This window comes from Camelus ferus, chromosome 7 (genome assembly GCF_009834535.1).
Source record: "Camelus ferus isolate YT-003-E chromosome 7, BCGSAC_Cfer_1.0, whole genome shotgun sequence".
Classification (NCBI taxonomy): Eukaryota; Metazoa; Chordata; class Mammalia; order Artiodactyla; family Camelidae; genus Camelus; species Camelus ferus.
The window spans coordinates 52688168-52710577 of record NC_045702.1 but is presented as its reverse complement, the minus strand read 5'-3'; positions in this window follow the sequence as shown (position 1 = coordinate 52710577).

Sequence of the window (22410 nt, the reverse complement as noted above, 5' to 3'; positions counted from 1 at the left end):
GACAGCTGTACCAGCTCATGAGTGCTGACTGTATTAGTGAATTTTCAACAATGTTTTGATGCAGTTGTCAAACACAGCTATCGTTAAAAGTAATGTACAGTTAAATAAGTTACATCAAAAATAAAGGGAATAAATACCCCAATCCATCACCTCTTAATTATTTTACTACTATTTTACTATTATTGAGTCAAATTCACTCCTCTCCTGGCCCACAGAACTCTACCCTTGCTTTCACAACGTTATCTGTTTTCTTTTTAGTGGTGGATTGCTCTTAACCTGTTACCTTACAAGGCTGTTCCTCACTCTGCCAACAAATGTGCCCTTCAAAGGTCACTCTATTATTGCAGCAGGTTATTTCTTGAAGCCAATAAGTGAATTCAAGCTCACTGTCAATGACATCTAAACAATTATCCTTTATTGTCTGACAACGAATTACTTAGTGTTGCATGTTTTATCATCCCAATGCTTTATTACACACTTTATACAGAGAATCACATTTAGACCTCCTAATAACTCTACATGCGAATGGCATCAATATCCCATACCTGGGAGAAATCGAGAAATAGAGAGATGAACTAGCTCACCCACTATTATAAAATCTGTAAATGGTAGATTCAGGAACCCAGACTTATTTGGTCCCGCTTAACCACAATAGCTTGCATTAGAATTTTTTGATGCTGCAGTTAGCTAATAAAGAATTGGTGATATGTGTGAAGAGATACAGTGGGCAATCACTGCTGATGATGAAATTTGGGGGAACCTAAGATAAATAGTTTAATAATTATTCTTCTGGCATTGATTGTTTTTGGAAATGGGAGTTTCATATTAAAATCTGATGTAGAATAAAAATTTCAAAGTATTTATGAAACTCTTTTTGAGAAGCAAATCACAGAATTTCTTTTCTGTGGTACACATAATCAACATTATTTATTATTTTTTTCCAGAAATACCATTCCAGTAATTCTAAGCAAAAGGCCATTCCTCTCCTTCCCCTCTCCTGGGACATTTGGCAATGTCTGGAGATAATTTTGATTATGCCTGTGTGGAGGTAGCTACTGGCATCTCATGAGTAGAGGCCAAGGATCCTATTAACCGTCCTAAAATACACAAAGGACAGAATTGCAGACCCAATAAATTTCTTGTGCAAAAAAGTCAATGATGTTAAGATTGGAAAAACCTCAACTAAATCTGCCTCATTTTGTTTGTACAATGAATTTACCAGAAGGGTAGGTTGGAAGTATAATTTTTAGAAAGGATGAGAAAAATCAATTTTTTTTCCCAAATACTGCCTCTCATTTCAAAAAAAAAAAATCTAGTAAGAAATGTTTCAGTGTATACATTACTGAAATGTTACATATGTTCACTGAAATACAAGTACACATATGATTATAACCGCCTATTTATAATACCACAAAAATGGAAATAACCTCAATTTTCAGAACACGAGAATGGGAAAATAAATTGTGGTATAATCACATAACAGATACTATGGAACAATAAAAATTAATAAACTCTAACTACATGTAACACCAGGGATGAATTCTCACACACATACATGCTGAAAAAGATACAATAATGTCTGCATCATATAATTCCATTTATGTAAAATTCAAAAATAGGCAGACTTCATCTACAGGGTTAGAAGTCAGGAGCGTGTTTATAGTCGGAGAAGGGTAACAACTGAAAGGGAGTACATGCAGACTTTACGGCGCACTGGTAACGTCCTGCTTCTTGAACTCAGTTCTGGTGACATGTGTGTTCAATGTGCAAAAACGTTTTGATCTATATACTCATGATTTGCCCACTTTCTTCTTTGTACGTTATTAACTAACCAATTATGTACAAAATTAAAAATGGGTCCAGTAATAAACATACCAAAATCAGGTCTTTTATAAATACTATGATTGTTATTATTTATACTGGTTCTCATACACTCACCCACAAGCACACACACCAACACAAGTACGCACATCACAAAAGGAACTAAATCTGAACACATTCTCCTAATCCTCAATTAGACAGTACAAATATTCTATTGCTAAAAATCCAACCATTTTAGACATAGATGAAGATAAATGAAAAAGCAAGGTAGTGTCAAACATCAATATTCCAAATACTAATGTTTGTTTATTGTACTTTGGTCATCATTAAGAATTAACAAAATTCTTAATCTTTGATGATTTATCAATATCATGAGTAATATATCTACATCAGGTAAATGACCAAATTACAGTAGTCGAGTTATAACTTTCTTCTGCAGTTTCCCATGTTTCTAACGTTCTAAAAAAACTGTAATTTCAAGGGGAAAATATTTTAGCATTGATATTACTGTAGCAGTGTGTAAATTAAATATTTTTCTTTTAGATGGGCCAGAATGAAGATGTATTAAGCATCTAATATGATTGTGCTATTAACAGATAAAATATTGACAGACAAGTTTTTGTACTCATAATCTTGATTTGTTGAGAATGTAAATACTACCTATTATTTTTCTTGCTAAGTTTTCCATATTTTTACCTAATTGATTTTGTAGTTTAAGTTCATATAGATTCTATAGTATTTGTGCTTTTCGTTTTTCACGATTTGCTTATCACCTCTGATAGAATTTAAGTTTGAAAGCTGACACAGAGTTTAAAGAAAAAAAAAAATTCATGGACCGATTCTTGCAGAGAAAATCAATGAACTCTCCATTTCCTCACCATTTCCTCACCTACCACCTTTTTATTTAGGCAAAACTCCACTTGCTTTTACGATGGTGTATTAATATATATCTCTCCATCCTACTTATGGCAATTTTGGGTTCAAACTGATTTCACTTCCTTTCCAAAACATACACATACTGCATAAAAATAAAATCTACCATTTCTTAATTTGGAATTTAATCCTGTATCTTTTAAATGTGATATAGCTCAGTAAAGCATTCTTACCCCACTTCAAAAACTATGTCCCTGCACACACGCACGCACACACGCACACAAATATCAGATCCTCTATGTTCCTTCAAGTCTGTCACCCAAAAGAATCTATGTCATCATATGAGTGGGAAAATTGAGAAGTCTCAGGAGACATGACTTGTCCACAATTCCAAAGCCACTGAGTAATCAAAAAAGGAATGTCACTCAGTCTTTTCAAAGTCCAGTTTGAAGCTCCTTTCTCCATATTATTTACCACTGTATCTATACTCCTTGGCAAAATTCTTCAAACATTTGAATCAAGTTCCTTGAAGTTAATCTATTTTTATTAAACTTGATTGATTGCTAATTTAAACTAACCACCTTATATTTATTATCAGATAGAAATAATTGAAAAATATGTGTAAAATGGCTTGTTTCTAACAAGCAAGAAAAAATAAGCTGTAAGCTAAGAAGATGTTTATAGGATATATTTTTAAAAAGAGATTAATCCACATAGCTAGGCTGTTGTTAAGACAAGGATTAGCAAAAAGGGGAGAAAATCTGAAAAATGAGTTATTTGTTGTTTACAACGTCAAGAACTTCTAGTAGAAAAGAGAAATTCTAATTTCTGTAGTGAAGCACCTTTTTATTTTACTAATAAGCATCTTTCTAATGCTTCAGTTTGTTATGCTTAAACCTAAAAAGTATAAGGTCTGTTTAAGTATCTAAGAGCCTAGCAACAAGCAAATTGTTTTAAGCCATTTGTTACTTTGCTTGTAAAACAAACTCCTTTATATAGAAATGGAAAAACAAAACCATTCTGTTATGAATCTTTTAATTTATGTTTCTGGCATTCCATTTGTTTCTGGATGCATTATTCAAATGTAAACTTTTACTTAATAAGAATTTTTGCATCCTCAACTTTTTGAAACATACAGAAATTATGTATATGCATATTTAACTGGAATTCTTATATGAATGAAATTATTCTGAGCACACTGGAGTCAAGTTGATATAATTACATGATCATATAGTAGTGTGTACTGAGTAATATCCACAGAAGAAATACACTGTTAGGTTTATACATGTGAAGAGCTATAAAATCAAGCAAACCTGAAAATATCATATTTATATTAATTTATATCATATATATTTTATCATGTGCTTTCAAAGAGAAGTTGGGGAAAAGCAAGTGCTGAACGAGTTTTACTAGATATAGCAGCATGTACTCAGTTTCCCCAAATCTTTTTTGTCCAAGCATCTCTCATGTTTTCCTTATATCCATGGATGCAGTCATCCCACTCAGCCCATTATCATTAATCCACTGCTGTCACTGCAGAACTTCTCATATTAATATTCTTTCCCATTCATGGGCTTCCACATCAAACTGGTATATTATGAAAAGGGAAAGGGAAAAGCACCCCTTCTCAAGGTCAAAAGAAGAAGGAAAAGCCACTTGTTGAAGGGAGGGGTAATAGCTCAGGGGTAGAGCATGTGCTAAGCATGCACAAGGTCCTGGGTTCAATCCCCAGTACCTTGTTTTAAAACAGACAAAAAAAATCTTTTTTAAATGGATCATTAAAAAAAAAAAGTTACCGGTTCAACCAACACACCTGAAGCAATGCTCTTTAAATGAGTAGCTCCCAAAGCTAAGAATAACATATTGACAATTGCATTTTCCTTATCTGAGGAGAAACTTGTCAACAGAATGAAAATATTTTTTATAGGGTCTTAGAAAATGAGATTCAGGTGGAAAAATATATCAGAGAATCCAAAACAGAGATTACAAACACCCTAATCTTACCCTTTCTATCTTCGCTTACGTTTTTCTTGCTAAGAACTAAAAGATCACTTATTTTAAATTCACCTATTATGAACATTTTTAACAACTTTTCCCTCTTAAGTTTCTACTGAATTTTTTTTGTAAGTTTCGAACTTAGTACAGTGTTTAAAATAGTGATTCGGCAGAGCAATCCTCTAGAACCCCCTCCCTCTGCTAAAATATATTGTCTCCATATTAACCACAACATGCAAAAGGTGTAATGCATTACCGGGTTCACTAGAGTGTAAAGGAAATTTCCAAACTGTAAAACAACAACAACAAGTACAGAGCAGAACTTTCAGCAGAGATAAGAGACAAGGAAATATAAAACATAAAGTGTGCTACCTTAAGATATCAGCCACCAGAGATCGGTGTGCTAATTATAGGTCTCCCAGGTATCTGAAAAGGCTGAAGCCTGCCGCATTAATTTCAGGACCCGTAGAAAGGTCCCCAAAATTTTGATTTAGTTGAATTCGGGTGTGGTACAGGCATCAGGGTTTTTTATACACTCCAACAGATTTTTCTACTGTGCAGCCAAGGCTGAGAACTACTGATCAGAGCAAGCGTTCTTAAAGTGTGGTGCCTGGGCCTGACGCATTGGCATCACCTGGGAACTTGCTGGAAACATCGATTTCAGCCCGTCACACGAGCTCTACTGAATGAGAAACTCTGGGGGTGGGGCCCAGCAATGCGCTGTCTCCTAAGACCTCCAGATGGTTTTGATGCTGCTCTAATTTGAGAATCAATTTATTAGGGGAAAAGAAGAAGAAGGCTTTTCTAAAGAAGTTTTTAATCTATTTTGGGACTTCAAATTTAAGTAGGAGTGAAGAGGGAAAATGACATAGGTCTGCTTACTCAAGTCAGAAACCTAGGAGTGTTCCCTGAACTTCAACCTCCCAGTTAAATTGCTCACTATGTTCTGAGATTCTGCGCTTCTAGTAAGCTGACAGCTGATGTCCATGGTGCTAACCAGGAGAACAGCCTATTAGTAGCGGGCAGAGAGCACTTCAGATTGATGAGCACTGAGGAGGAAAGAGTTTGGAAAAACACATTAAATGTCAGGTAGAAAGGTTTAAGGTGAGGCTAAAAAATAAAAAGTAAAATTATGAAAGCCTGGTAAGGAACACCAAGGTTTTGAATTTTATACTAAGTTATAGGAAGTCATTAACAGATTCAAGCAGTGTACAGATATGATGAGATTTGCATTTCAAATAATCACTCCAGTCACTGATTTGAGGAAAAAGAAAAAAAAAAAAAACTGCAGGGAAAGAAAAAGTGAAAGTTAGAAAATTAATAGAAGGCTATTACAGTCATCCAGGTGTGGTGATTTTTTTGGATTACAGATATGGTGTCAAGATAAGTAAATGTGAACATATTTGAGACATATTCTGGAAGAAGACCAAATCCATTAATTATTCATATCCTTGATATGAGGTAAAAGCAAAAGGAGATATGAATAATATATGTATAATAAATATGTTAAATTTATAAAGTATGAAATATATAATGCAGATGCCTACTAGATAGCCAAGTGGAGATAAGGAGTTGTCTGTGTATGTCTGGAGCCCTGGAGACAAGTTTATGTTCAAGATCAAATTTGGGTGTCACTAGTATGTAAGAGATATTTTCCCAAATGCATGGAAGCTGTGGGGAACATATACAAGGAGAAGCTAGTATACAACTGAACCTGAAGAAAATTTAAAATTAAGAGAGTTGCTAGTGGAAGAGCAGAAAACAAAGAGAAGAAGCCAAAGTTAGGAAGAACTCCAGGAAGACTGTCAGGTCATAAAAGGCAAGAAAAGGAAGTGTTGGAGGAAGGTGAGACCAACACTGTGGTAAGTTGTTGAGATGTCAAATAAAATTAGGACTTGAAAGCACACGTTTGATTTAACGACAAACATCACTTGCAAGAGCAAATCCAATGGAAACTTCAGGGCGGAAACCATATTTTTTTCAACTGCAGAGCGAATAGGAGGAGAAACAGAGAGAACCTGTGTGAACAATTTTTGTCAAACTCAGCACTTCTCAATCTCTTTTACAAGCTCAATTCTCTTAATTTCTTAAATGTTGTGATTTCTCTCTTTCACTTTCATTCTACAAACTTTTCATAAGTTATTTGAACCATACCTTTTTGTTTTAAGCAAAACTTTGATCTCAGAGCAATTTACCTTCATCTAACTTCTTTCTGGAAATGGATTTCTATCTTGAAATTCTCAGTGGCACCTCAACCCCAGCTCCTCACCCCAAATAAACACACACATTCTTTTTTTTTTAACACACATATTCTTGATCATCCTCTGTTTTCCTTTCTTTTGTGAGTGGCATAAGCTTAAACAAAGTTGCTCAACTCAGTAACTTGGAAGTTATCTTTGACTTTTCAGTCTTTTCCATGACTAAATCCAATTGTTCGTATGTCCTGTTGATTTTTGCCTCCCTTACCACTCTACCAAGTATTCTATTCATATATCAGTCTTTTTTTTAACCTGTATTTTTAAAATCTTTTTTTCAATCTTTCTTTTTTCAATTAATGAATTTTGTTTTTCCAATCTACAACTCTCCTCCTCTCAAAATTTATTCTCCAAATTACGAGCATTACTTGAATCAAATTTGATCATCTTACTTCCCTTCCTTGAAATATCTAATATCCACCATTAGAGGATACAAGGAGAAGGTGGCTATCTTCAAAGTAGGAAGAGAGCCTCACTAAGAACTGAATGTTGGCATCTACATCATATAACTTCAAGCCTCCAGAACAGTGAGAAATATTTATTGTTTAAGTTACCAAGGTTTTCAGATTCTGATACTGAGGGCTGAGTTAAGACAATGATCAACCTCATAGGATAGTCAGCCTTTTAAATAAGATACTGAATAAGAAAATGATTAATCTTCTGCATTGCTTTCATCAAATATTGGCTATAATTTTGAAGACTCAGGTCATGAAGCTATTGAAGAGGAAGCACCAGGACCAGAAATCTAGTTTTATTTACTCTTAGTGCTATAGGTTTGGTTTGAGCATAGCACTGCTTGAATCTCTGGTTTCCAGTTGGGCCACATGGGCCTTGAGTGGTCACAGTTCATCTGCTTCGGCATTTCCATTTCCCCAATGTACTATACAAATTATAACTCTTTTTACTTATGACATGGCCACATCAAAGTTAGATATCATTATTTTATAAAACCAGGTCACCTTCCCCAACCCCACTGATGGTCTGTCCTGTCTGGTTGCCAGGCACTGTTTGGTTTCAAAGTAGAACACTAACAGAGTTCTGGGGAGGCAGCTGTAACCCTGAAGCTACTGACCCGAGGCAGAGCTGCAGTGCACTTTGGAACCAAGGATGGCCTATTTATGGTTATGAAAATGTCTCTCCAACTAGTCCTGTGGCAGCTGTATGGTAGTCTGATGGTGTTGTCTGAATTATGAACACAAGGCTCAATCTCTTTGAGTTTCCCTTGAAAATTTTGGTTTATGCTGTTTTGATTGTTTGTACAGTAAAAAGTTGACACACGTTGAGGGAAAATGACCTGGCCAAAGGATTTGCTTCCTGAATGGTAGAGTATCTTAAAGTCAATGGGAGGAAGAAACTTATTACATATGTCTTTTTTTGCCCTGGTGCCATCTGCAGTGGAGTCCAGTTCTCTGATGCTGCAAACTCTGTATTTGGCAGAATTTAATATCGATGTGAATAGGTCCAACTTTTCACTGGGAGATAGAGTCAACCTTCTTGACTGAGAACAGAAAAGCCAGTCCTATAAAATTTTACATCATGGAGTGATGGTGGCTTATCTTGAAGGCCAATCAAGGCCCCTCAAAGAGGCATCAGAATCACTCCGGTCCAAAGCGACTGAGTCCAATAACATCTTAAAGGCATCTTAGAGGACTGCGGAACATCAGAAGTCAGAGGAAAGCATTTCATAATATTAATCTGATCATTCAGCTTCAGTAAAACCAAAAGTTGCTTGTCCAAGTAGACACTACCTGAAAAGAAAGAGTGCAGGAGCTGCAGGAACAGAAAGAAACACTTGAAAATTTCAGCACCCAACAGAAACAGGAAGGTAATGATTAAGAGAGCCAGGTACAGTAGTTGAAACTGTGCCAGGGTGATATACACAGATGAGACATACGATCATGAATATACCACGTAGGGTAATAACCATTACAAACACTATAAGCAGAAGTATATCTGAAAGTGGGCATCTTCTAATTTGATTTCAGGCCACTTGAGTTTAAGTATTGTGAAAGAACTACTAGAAGTTACACTGAAGAGGCAAGTGTGAGATGTATGCAGTCTGGAGGAGAGTGACAGGTGTAGAAAAAAGTGGTAATTCTAAAAGAGATACTGAAACTAAGGTTGGCAAAGCTCAGGCAATAACCAGATGTATCAAAAATACAATTCAAAGTATGTTAAAACCCATGTCAGGTAACTTTAAGAAAAATGGCTGCTTTGACAGAGTGCAAAATTGGATAGAGATTGAGAGATTAACTAAAATAATTGCCTTTGCCATCCATGTGTAAGATACTTGACACTTTTTAAAGAATTTTAAATACAGTGCTTTATGCAATGAGATCTTCCCAAAATTGAAATCACTTCTGCCTCCTCACAATGACCTTGATGTCCACACAGTAAAGAGCTCTAAATCTGCCGAAGGACCGAGTATTATTATAGTAAAGTAGATTACCAGCACACCTATATGACATGATTTAATTAGTTCAATTGAAGTTTTGCTCAATAACTGGTAAAGATTTTAGGAAGCCTTTGTGAAAATTTAAAATCTGCTGCAGAGTAATAACATATTACAGGGGCCCAAATTTTTAGAGGATGTCAAGGTGAGCGTCTAATGAATTCCATTTATCCCCAAATTAATATGCATTCTATCTGTACCAAAGAGGCTACATGTATGAGTAAGACAGCTTCTCGGCTTTTAATTAAGACGCTCAGCTTCTCACAGCATTCCAGTCTCTATGCAAGAAATATTACCGTAACATCACAGACCAATATTAAATTGCATAAAAATATATGGGTTCGCAGAGAAAAAAGATAAGGTTACCCACGAGTGCAGCACAGCAGATGTTAAGATGAAATTTTGGTTGTCTGAAGCATGAGACTTCGTTTAGGTAAAAAGAAGAGAGAAAAGGCATTTCACGAAAAAAAAAAACACAAAAAGGCAAATGAGCAGAAAACAAAGACAAACATTCTTGTAGCCTTACTTCCTGTCTCCCTCATCCTTGCTTCCTCTAATTCAGCCTTCACAACTCCAGAGCAAAAGGAATAAAATCCCTAGCTTGACACGTGTCAATCACATGCTAACGTTTTTCAGTGTCTATCAAAGGCCCAAATTTGTGAGCCTTTCAAGGTTTCAAAATTTTCTATTTCTACATGTCCTGTTTCATTAAATATTTTGCTTCGTAATCCTTAGACAAACTTTGAAAATTGCTGACACTCCCTATTTTTCTTTCTTGCTATATTATTTTTGGAGCTTTCCAGAAATGTCCCAAGAACAAAGGTGTGGAACGTGGCTTTGACCCACTTAACGAATTATTTATTTTGTGATACATTTGGGATGGATAAAATAAATAACATTACGTACCATTGGAGACATTTTCTTCTACAATCAATCATAATATAACGTAGAATTTGTTACAAGTGAGCACTGGGGAGCAAAAGAACATGAGAAGAAAGAAATGGAGAGATTAATTCCAACTAAGGAAGATTGAGAAAGATGACAGAAGAGTGCCTAAAAGGATGGGGAGAACTTATGAACGCATTTTCTGAGACTAACCGTTATTCACCTAACAATGCTTTTGACACTGTTTCCTCATGTTACCTATCAACATATCTTGTGTTTTCTAAGCTTTTCTTTTTTTTTTTTTTTTGCATGAGACTGTTATGATTTATTACCATGCCTATTTCTGTATATTACAGATTTTATACCTGTCCCAAAATATTATATATAAAATGCCTAAAAATCTATAATTTGACAATGAAGCCAACAGTCTCATTTATAGAGTTATATATGAATGATATGTGAATACTAACGTAGAGTGAAATTTCAAAATTTAGTTCATATCCATAGTGCTATAAAAGCAAAAACTGGAGAAGTACTGCTTTAAAATATTTTTAAAAATATACTTGGCAATCAGTGATTATTTATAAACACTTGTGTTTATACAGTCTGTTAAACAGTAGAATCTGTTACATTGTATACGTACAATTTAAATGCACTGATTTGAAACCCTGATACAAATGCTAAATCATTCTTATATTATTCAAACCATTTTGGCAGCAGTTCACTAGAATTAGATCAACTTCCAGTCAACCCTGGCACCCACATCACCGTATCCATCAGCATCTCCAAATGTAGTGACAGGCATTTGTTCCCCTTCCATCTGCAAAGTTCTCTGTGATGTAATTAAGAAAGCCTCCAGGAGTTTCTTGTGACCTCATGAGGATGGGTTCTTCAGTTGAAGGACTCTTACAAGAGACAGTAGTTTAGTTTTACCACAAAGGAGATGGCAGATGGTGAGCACATAAAAAGGAATCAGGGGTTTTCCTAAATTGTTAAGCACCCACTGCTAAAAGATAAACCTGAGGCACATTAAAATTTCAGGGTATATTTGAGCATACATCAGTTTGAAGTGGGCAGCACCTAACCAAATGCAGTTAGGGGTGCTCTGCCAACAGGAGTTAGGGGGGACCTTTACAGAGAAGCAAAGCAAGGAAAATGATTGGCTACAGCTTAAGCCGTTGCCTTAGATGGACAAGCCTAGTTGGCTGTTTGTGATGGGCTGTTCTTGGGTTTTGTTTCCTCATATTTGATTTTGGCTACCAAGGCATTAGAGCCACCTCAGTCTCATGGCCGCCCTGTTTAATTACATTAGCTCTCCAATTACCCCCCCCAACACACACACACGCACAAGCCCCTTCCAGAAGATGTTACTAAAATAACAAAAACAAAAAACAGAAAGTCTAAGCCTCAGGAAATTTGTTTCAGTATTTTAAGGCAAAAGCACCTGATTTTCTTCCTTTAACGACTGTTTTTGTGAACCAATGTCCCAAAGATGCCATTTCCATTTTCTTAAAGTAACCTACATTTTCATTATTTCAAGGTTTTCAACTACCTGCGCCTTTGCAGAACATCTCTACAGGAGTACCATGCACATCCTTGGCCAGTGTTTATCATCTCCTCACATGTTGTTGTCACATGTTTGTACTGTGGTCTCCTCCTCCTCCCCAGAAGCTTCTCTCGAGAAGGTACTTTCAGATGGGCTAACGTTCTAGGCAGAAGGAAATGTCCCAGTTCACCTCTTAATCAATAATAATCTATATTCTTATGTCAGAAGCCAAGAAAGAACCTAATTACATCCTTTCAAAGCTTCATTCTGAACATTGTTTCCGGAATCCATATTTCAGTGGAAAAATCACTGATGTTGATTCAGTACTTCATCTGGAATTTTGTCTGTGATGGCACCGAGTTAGAGATCCAAGGGAAGGGAAGCTGGATGAAACCTGACATCTTTACAAATGTGTCTTCACATTTAGGGGTATTGAATACATTTCCATTTGCTCAGATCTTTTTTTTTTTTTTTAGTAAAATATTGTAAATTTCTTCACAGAATCAGTGCATATTTATTGATAGGTCTATATCTACATGTTTTATAGGTTTTTTTTTCAGTTACATTGTCTACTTGGTTATAGCTGATTTACATGAAGACTGTTGATTTTGACAAAATGATTTTATACCTGATTCATGACTCTTTTGTTTTCCAGTATAGTAGAGATTTTTTTCTTTTAAATACACTTTTCATCCTTTTAAGGTATTTTTGGTGGACAAGAGTTATAGGCCTTTATTCATTCAATCTGCCATTCTGATCCAGTTTCTTGAATTTAATATTTTTAAGCTTGGGGGAGGACACTAATTTGGGTATTCACAGCCCTACAGTTCACTAAGGACAGCATAACTCATTTGTAACCTAGTAACCATTTTTGTTACTAAATTACATATTGCCAGGCTAGCTGACTAAGTATCTGCTCCAACGTGCCAATCTGAAAGAGGTCACTGGAAATCTCAGTAATTTAAACATTTTAGGTCTATTCCTCCACAATCAATTTTGTTTGAAGAAGAAAAGCCTCTAAACATTATATTTCATCACTGAAAGTAAAAAACAATGTCAGCAAAAACTTGTCTAAATTATAATTTGAGAAAATTTAAGCTACAAATACCATTTTGTGTAAAAAAGTCAGATCCAGCCAAGGAATGAAAATGACAATGACAACGGTGACTTTCCTCCAAAACTTCAAATGATACTGACTAGTCTAATCCTAGTGTCAATGCCACATAGCTCATCATCTGTTTACTCATTTTAAAGTTGATGTGAATGCTGTATGCTTAGTACAGTGAATCCACGTATCTTCTCTGCCCAGATTTTAAAAGTTATGCTAACAAATACTTCTTTTGCTATTAAGTCAAATCAAATATAAGCCATTGGTAAATTTTTCATGACTTAGGATCTCAGGCAGAAGGGCTAAGGACAAATATCAGATAACATGACATCCCAACTTCAAGATTTATTAGATGTTACAATTCCATAAACTCACTTGCGTATCTGGCAATCTCATTCTTGGAGGTGATAGTTATTACACGAATTATACAGCTTATTTTAATGTGCGTTCTAGTTAAGGAATTATTCTTTCTAGGTTCTTTCTTTATTCAATTCTCCTCCAGCATGACTCCACTTACATTCCTTTTCTATTTCCTTTTATTCTTGACTCTTAGTATACTTTGAAAATGGCCTTGTGTTTTGTTTTAAAAATCGTTAAACAGGAGTTAGATGACCAAGGGGGCAGTACAATTTTTTTTTTTAATTTTATTTAAAGAGATCCTGCTGGCAACAGTGTAGAAGACCGATAAGTAACTGACTGTTGCCTATTAAATGAGATAGAGGACAAGAAGTATCATTTCTTTAACCCAATCAGTGATACTAGAGATTGAAGACTGATGGTAGAAACCTGAGCATCATTATAGGATGATTTGTAAGAAAAATATGTTCCAAATTTTAGAACAGACATTAAATAAAACAAAACCGAAACATGTGTCTCTTAATTGTGGATCAGTGGTGGTTTGTATTAATCATATATACACACTGCTTAATTATCATTAGTAAACATCCAATTTGGTTCAAAACACAGAAAAATGAAATAGAACTGAGTGATAGTAACATATGTGCACAACCATCCACACACTATTAAACTCATACAGGCCTACCATCAAATGAATTTAAAACATCATGAAAAAACCTCACCAGCTCTAAAATCGTGTATTTGCCTATTCAGTGCTCTCCATTATTTGACAGCACTTCTATATATTAAAAACCATTTCCAACTCACACACATTAGGCACACTCAAAAACTCCCTGACTCGATTTTCTCAATTTTTTTTTTCCTGACCCCATGTGTTTAATTACATTTTCCCCCATCATGACATGCCTTTCTTTCTTCTGTCAACCAAACTCCATTCTCCCAGACACTCAAGGCCTGGCTCGAGTCTCCTCTTCCATGATGATTTTACTATAACGGCCCATGCTAATCACTTCCTTCTCTTATTTCCTAGGAGTGAATGAGTAAGACACCATTTGGTTTTTAAATTGTCTCCCTAATTAGACACATAGGTCTTGATGGAAGGACTAAGTCTTACAAGTCTTTTTTTTTTTTTTTTTTTTTAAGTATTTCACATAGCACAGCACAAAAGGCATAGGAAAATTTTGCTAAATAACTCTTTAGTGATTCATGCTGGTAATATCAGAATGGATTGGCATCATTTTCCTTCTTCAAGGAAAAAACCTGATTAGACAGGAATGGTAGACGTTTTTAAGAGGATATATTCAATCACTGCTGCATACTGCCTGAGTCTGTGCAGCTTCCATAGAACAGAGTGACCAGATGAGAGACGGAGCTGGATTTTTCCCTTGGCCCCACTCCATGATAACCTCTGGCAGCCTAATTAATTTTTAATTTTCCTTTTTTGGTCAACTCAAGTACAGAGATGCTGTAAAGACAAACAGCTGAGAATCAGAGAAGGAAATACTTCCATTTGATCAGTAACACAATTTTGTCAAAATGTAACATATAAAATCTATATTATAGAACATTATATAAAAATTAAATGATGGAAGAGTCTTAAAATCCTTTAAAATTTCTTCTTAAAGACATAATATGCATAAATTGTACATTTTACAATCGACTTTGAGATATTTAATTCATTCTACATATAATGCAAATTCTGGGAGGAGCTGGTTACTTGAAATGAACCAATTTAGTGATATGCCTGATGGCAAGTTATTGCTTCAGTTAAACTACATAATTAATATTAAGTTTAAGTTTTAGACTGAAACTTCAGCTGGTTATCTGCAGAATTTTTTTACATGAAAGATGGAAACTTTTATTTATTTATTTTTTAACAGAAGTGTAGTTGATTTACAGTGTTAAGTTTCGGTGCACAGCAAAGTGATTCAGTCACACATACATAAATTTCTCTATTCTTTTTCAGATTCTTTTTCATTATAGGTTATTACAAGATATTAAATACAGTTCCCCATGCTACACAGTAGGTCTTTTTGTTTGTTTGTCTATTTTATATATAGTAGTGCGTATGGAAATAATTTTGAATGAAAAATTTAATCCAAATGTGCCAGGGAAAATCTTAAGAGGATTTTAAAATTCCCACATAATGTAAACAAACTCACCCTACAAGCACACCCTACAGGAAGTGCTTTCTAACTTTAGAAGATGTAGTTGACTCTTAAAGTAGATGTTTTTCATAATTAAAAAAAAAAACTATAAAAATTATTAGACAAAATTTCAGAAGTGATTTTGCAATTTCAGGTGCAAAATGCAATTGGAGAGCTTTAAAAGATCTGAATTATTCTTGCTGGTAAACAATCTTTTTAAAATATAAAAATTAGTAAAGTATGTAAACTAATGAATATCACTAGGTGAATTTAGGACAGAAAAATAACTATAGGAAAAGGTATTGAGAAACTGAGAGACCGAGAGAAAGCAAGACAGGTCTAAGTTTAGTCCAAAGCAGTAACTACTCTAATAGTATCTGGGGACCTGGGAATATTCTGGAGATACAAGTGTGGACGCACAGTCAGCCATATTCCATGTATTAGAAAAATTCAGGACTGAAATATCTGTGTCCACCTTTTGCCTAATGGTATTCGTAGTAGAGAATTCACAAATATTTCTATTATTCGCCTATCTTTTTATTTCAGACAAGTTTCATCTTTTTTCTCCCTTCTTTTCCCCCCACTAAACACTAAAATACATATTAAGATAGTAAAAACAAGCTTCCACTGACTTACTCTCACATAAGTCAAGAAACAGTAATAAAACAAGCCTGCTCTTAGTTGATAAGCAACAATAAGAATGTGAACTTTTTTTTTTTTTAAGGAGTTCCTAACCTGAGGCTTTAGAACATTTCCTTGGAAAGACCTTTGATTGTGTTTGTGTGGATGGCTAACTGAATCAAGCTACATGTACCAGTGCTGTTTTCACAGTGAAAAATAAAATACCGTGATAACAAATTACCCATTTGTAGCTCTTTAAAATATAGCAGGTATTGAAAAAAAATTTAATATATTCTCTACCTTTGAAGACTGGAAATAAAAGATCCTGTCTTTTCCTGTTCACTTTCTTGGGTTTTAATGTTGTAGTGGTTTTTTTGTTTGTTTTAGCCTGAAATAATTTACCCAATAATCAATTCTCAGACTTGGAAGGGACTTGAGTATCATCCACACCTTTCTACTTTCCAGTGCATGGATTCGCCCTGTAATCTGACTGAGAGGCAGTTACTCATTCTTTACCCAAAGACTTCCCTGTGGTGAACTTCAGGCCCTTTGTTCTGGAAAAGCACAGACTAAATTTAAATGACCCTCTCAAAACGGAAGTAAATTTTTAGTATCCATCTTACAATGCAATGTGTGGTATCCTTTATTTGAGCATATATTTTTATCAAAGCAATAAAATTTCATGTTTTTCACATATTCACCATATACTGGCATCATTCAAAGACAGTGATGTTTTTGTTTTCACGCTAATACTGTCATTCTGGGCATTTTCTTATTACATATTTCAACTATTTTTTTTAACCTACATATAAGAGTTTCTATGAATTTTTGTAAAATTCTAGCCCTTTATCTGGACTTATTTTCCATGTGTCAAAATTATCTTGATTGTTCATTGCTCACTTCAGCAGGTATTCACCGTCCTGTCCAGCATTACGCCATTTGCAAAAGAATGAACAGAAACTCTAATAACAACCGCACCAGCAGCAGATGGTGGTGGAATCAAAGCAGTAGTAGACTCTCAGTGTCACCATCAGTTCTCTTTAAGGATTCTTGTCTAACTGTTAGGCAGTTAGACAGACATGAGCACCGGGCAAGGGGGAGAGGAAAGAGGAGGGAGCAGTCCAGAAGATAACAGTACACCTGCTCTTAGGATAAGGGGCTTCAGAGTTTTACTCTCTCTAAATGAGTGCTGACAGAGAAGCCAGTTAGAACTGGATGCTGTGGCTGTGCAGTAGAAAGAAGGATCCAGCTTAACATAACTCAGCGTTCATTATAATGTAATTAGCATTGCGGTTTGGGCCCCTGCCATAGGTTTTTCTGTGCGCATCATGGGTAAGAGCATGCGCAAAGGAAAGGAACGTGCCTGAGCACTCAAGGGACGTGAGCTGTCCATCAATCACAAGAACACCCCTAAGCCAGGATACAGGACAGGAGAAACACAGGAGCGGCTCCCTTTTCCCTCTCTTGGGTGGGCCCGCCTTCAATGCTCGAAGGTGTACTCTCCTAACTTCTGCTCTACCAATAAAATGTTCTGCTTATATCATGCTTTCAGTCTCCCATTTGAATACTTTCTCTCGAGTAAGACAAGAATTGAGGCCTTTTTTTCCCCTTCTCTTGGTAACATCTTAAAAAGTATAAAGACAATTACGGGTCCGGGGGCCTCAAGTGATTATTCATTTAATACGTAGTTAAGGTCTCACATACACAAAAAGTAATTCGAATTCCTGACAAATACAAAAGTGCTGGAAGGATAATATAAAGAAGTGACTGCAGATACCCTCTGATTACAGCAACTTTGAGTTATTTGAAAGTGAAAATTTATAAGATCAATTGGTCATTAAGTACAGTAACATGATTTGAGTCTAATTAAGCGCAATGAATCTTCCAGTTTGGCTTCATTCATTCATTCACTGAACAAACATTTACAAATTTTAGCACAAGGTAGCTGCTATTAATTATTACTACTACTACTACTACTACTACTACTACTACTACTACTACTACTATTATTATTATTATTATTATTATTATTATTATTATTATTTACTATCCATATTATAATTACTAGATGCCAGGCAACCCTCTAGATCTGAAAAATTCAGCAATGAACTACACTGAGAATTTCTTTCTCACCAAGTACAATCTGTAAGAGGGAAACAGACAATGTAGACATCTGGTTGGATGGTATCAAGTCGTGACAAATTCGTTGAAGAAATAAAAATATGGTAAAAGGAAAATGTAAAGTCTTATGGAAGGAACAAATTTGGTAAATAAAATAAAAGTAAAGTGGCTTATAATGCTAAAATGCTCAATAAATGTTAGCTGAATAAATAACTTAAAAATTGAATGACACAAGAGAAAAAGAGAATTAAGGAATGCATGATTTGGAGGAGAAAAAGATAAACAGGACACAAATCATCCTCAAAACACCCACCCATGAATCTCACAGAGCAAACAGATAAAACTGCCCCTCAGATTTTCCTGCCCATTCCCCAAAGTTGCCTTTTCATGATTTTTCCCCTTGAAGTCTATCCATGTTTTAACAGGGGAACAAATTTTGTTGAGAACAAACTGGGTAGTATTCCTTAGACTCTATTCCAAAAGATGGCCCTGCCCTCCTCCTGCCATGGACACCATTCACAGAGCTCTCTCTGGAGTGCCCACCAAACATACATACTAGGTTGGCGCAGAATGCAGGGCGAGGTGTGGAGGTGTCACAGGACACTTGAACCAATTTTGTATAAGGCCCTAAAGTGAAGTTTCAAATGCAAATCTGAATGAAAAATAATCAGCATTTTCTTTCTTTATCCCAAGGAGTCAGATAAGGTAAACTATCGTATCACAATGAAAAATAAATAAATAAACCCGTGCTCTCCAAAAGACAATTTCAATTGTTGGAATTAATTTCTCAGTTGAACAACATCTGCAAGTGGGATTATTCTGCTGCTTCTGTTCAGCTCAAAAGATTTCCTGGCAGATGGTGACATAGCAAGTAAATAAGGCCTATGCACTTCAGAGGCTGGGGAGTGCCTGGGCTCACGAAAAAAAAATATCATCAATAAATAGATTTTAAGTTGTCCCTATGCTTACCACGCTCTGAGATTTCTAGAAGAAAAAAAATCTCATTTATGGTGCAGAAAATAAAGTTTCCTGCCCCTCTCTCACTTCTGCATGATACTAACAAAAGACTTCCAGTGTATTCTTGGGAGAAAATGCTGACCACAAGATACCTCCTTTGTAGACACTAAACATAGTACTTTTTAACTGGCTATTTGGTTCAAGATTTGTAGATGAGTAAAAAGATTTAGTCTATTTTCCATTTCCTAACTACAATACAGAATCAGCTGAATTTAAAACAAACATTTGTGAAACCAATTAGGTTTATTCAAGAAAAAGAAAGCAAAAATAATCAAGTGTATTAGCATTAAGCTTGTCAAATGCAATAAAATACTGTATGTGGAAAAATTCCTGGATTGATGAAAATGTTTTATTTTTTTAAAGTCATAATCATGCTGACAACTGTTTATAAAAGAACATAATCTTAAGGTAAATCAAGATGATATTGCTTTAAGTAAAATAATGATAGAATTACTTTGCCGTAGGATCTGGGTGTGATAAACATCAGTGTCTGGAACCCCTGTCATTCTGCTCACAAATGCAGTTTTTACCACACATTGCAAATAAATTAAAGTTTGATTTATAACCCTAACATACATCGTAGAAAAAGTTTCCATTTTAAATTTAATATTTTTTAAATGTTAGGATTGCTTGTGTACTACAAAAGCTATTTGATGTTATTTAAGCTGGCAAACTGGAATAAATCAGAGTCCATCTATAACATAGAGATTTTGATGCCCTTTTGTCCTAAATTTATAACTAGCAAATACAGCAAATTTTATTTATTTCCAGAGCAATTAACCAAAACACTTATTTTTTTAAATACAAAAGACAGGGAAAAAAAAAAAAAGAGTGCTTTGCTGCCAGTCTCTTTCTGACTTGCTCTAAAATCACAGAACTTAAATATATTTGAAAAAACAGGTGAGGGGAGTAATCATCATACTAAAGTGATTCGTTTAATACATCATTAATATCCTGTTAGATCTGAACTAAATTTCCTAAGATTTGAACTCCTTTATGATTTTGATGTTGTAGATCTCTCAGAGATTACCAAAAAAACCTACCATTGCTTAAATTTTCAAATAAAAAATTGTTCTTAGGAAACTGTGTTTTAAATTGGTTTACTTCTATAAAAATTTTAATGGAGAGATGTAAAAAATAAAATTATGGTAAAATATATCATTTGGATTACAGAAAATAAACACAAAAGCACGTATGTGTATGTTTGTGTATGCGTGTAAGGGGGAAGATAGTAGAAATTAGGTTAACTTCATATAAGATAAAGGAAATCGAATGCTTGTGTTATTATATGATAAAAATAGATTAGATGGATGGTGCTGAACAGATTTTTTTTTTTAGTGATATACAATATGCTCTGCTAAATCTTACTTTAAAATAGAAACTACAATTTGCAAGGGAATTATGCCTCATGAAAACAAATCTCTTAAAGCAATCAATTTGAAGGATTTTTCCCCACTACAAATACAAGTGTGAGATTCTCTTCTCATGAAGTTTCTGCATACCCAATAAGACTTTTGATTATTTTTCTTCTCTTTGTAGCTGTATTTAGTTTATGTTTAAAATGCTATTGAGGCACATTCAAAATGTCTTCTATTGAAATGATATTTATTTTCTTTTTGGTCTAGGCATTGTATAATACAGCCATAGTAAGTATAGTACTATACTTAGTATATGCAAATACAGTCATTTGGAAAACAAAAGTTGTCTAGTCAAAAATAGTATAATCAGAGCATGTATATCTGTCTTCTAATACAGAGACTGACACCAAAAATATAGATTGAATGTTAAGTTAACCATGTCACTTCTCAGAGAAACTTCAGGCTATTTATAAGTAAATGTTATCCATGTTGAATTTTTGCAATTATTTTTCTTAATTGTTCCAGATAGACACTTGAGAAACACAAAAAAACATACTTGACTTTTTGCATCAAATAATATACTCCGAGTAGCACACCCTTTGCCAAGAATGTTTCTTTTTCTTTCAGTGTCTCTAGCACCAAATGATGCATTACAAGAATCTTGTAATTAAGAAGTTATAAGGGAACACGGTGTCCATCGCTATAATTACAGCTCCTATTTATACATGATGTTTCAGTCATATTCTCTTTATTGCTCAGAATAAAAAGTAGACATTTGAAATCAAGATAGGTTACACCTTTTGTTCTTTTAGCAATCAACCATGTCTTAGTAGGAAGGAATTCTTCTAAAGAGTTTCTATTTGGGATCAAATAAAAAGGCAAACATTACTGGGAAAATTGCCATTTGTCAACTGTTCCGTGTCATATCGTGTGGTGATACAATTCTCTAAACAACAAATGTCGGAATGCTGACACGCTACTGTACAAACTAAAACAAGTACAGAATTGAGCATGGATAATCTAAAAATACTGGCAGCAGTGCATTTGTAGATGAATGGCATTTGTGATGACTAAGACCTTCCTACTAAGGCTTTAGCGTACCCTTATTTATTTTCTATAGGGCATCTTTGGTGGGAGAGCAACAGAGAACATATGAGAGTCAAGTCACTTTTAAAGTTAACAATCAGAGAAGATTTTGAATCTTTGCTTAATTAAAAATGGAACAGTACAAGAGGATGACTCACTCCTATCATAAGAGGCTGAAAATGAAAAATTATGCAATATCTTGAAAGTATAGGATGGTGTAAGTAAGACTGATTCAAACATTGCTTCACACAAAAACCTTCAAATAGATCCCAAAGCTCACCTCTTTAATCCGCTGATATCACAGCATTGTGCTTTCTTAAATGCAAAACAAATAAGCCAACAGAACAAAAAGACAGGTAAAGAGAAGGGCACCTATTGCCTCAAACAGTTCCTTATGATGAGAAAACAACTGCTTCCTTTCAAACTGACTGAAAAGTTAAAGGATACAAATTCTCAAATATTCAAATCTTACCTTTAGAGAAACATGAACGTGAATGATGTCTTCGTCCAATTGTGATTCAACATTCCCTAAGCGTTAAGGTACTAATTTATGCAACAAAGTAGAGGCTCTAACATGTGTTACATTTTATTCGGAATTATAGATGACAATTCCTTTTACTAGGTAGCTTGGAGTGACTAGTTCTTGTCATAATGTTGTCATAGTGATAGTGACATCAATGTACTTCATGGTAATCAGTGCAGCGATTTATCTGAGAAAAATATCAGTGCTGATTCCTGATGCATTTTACATTTTAAAATGCTGACAAT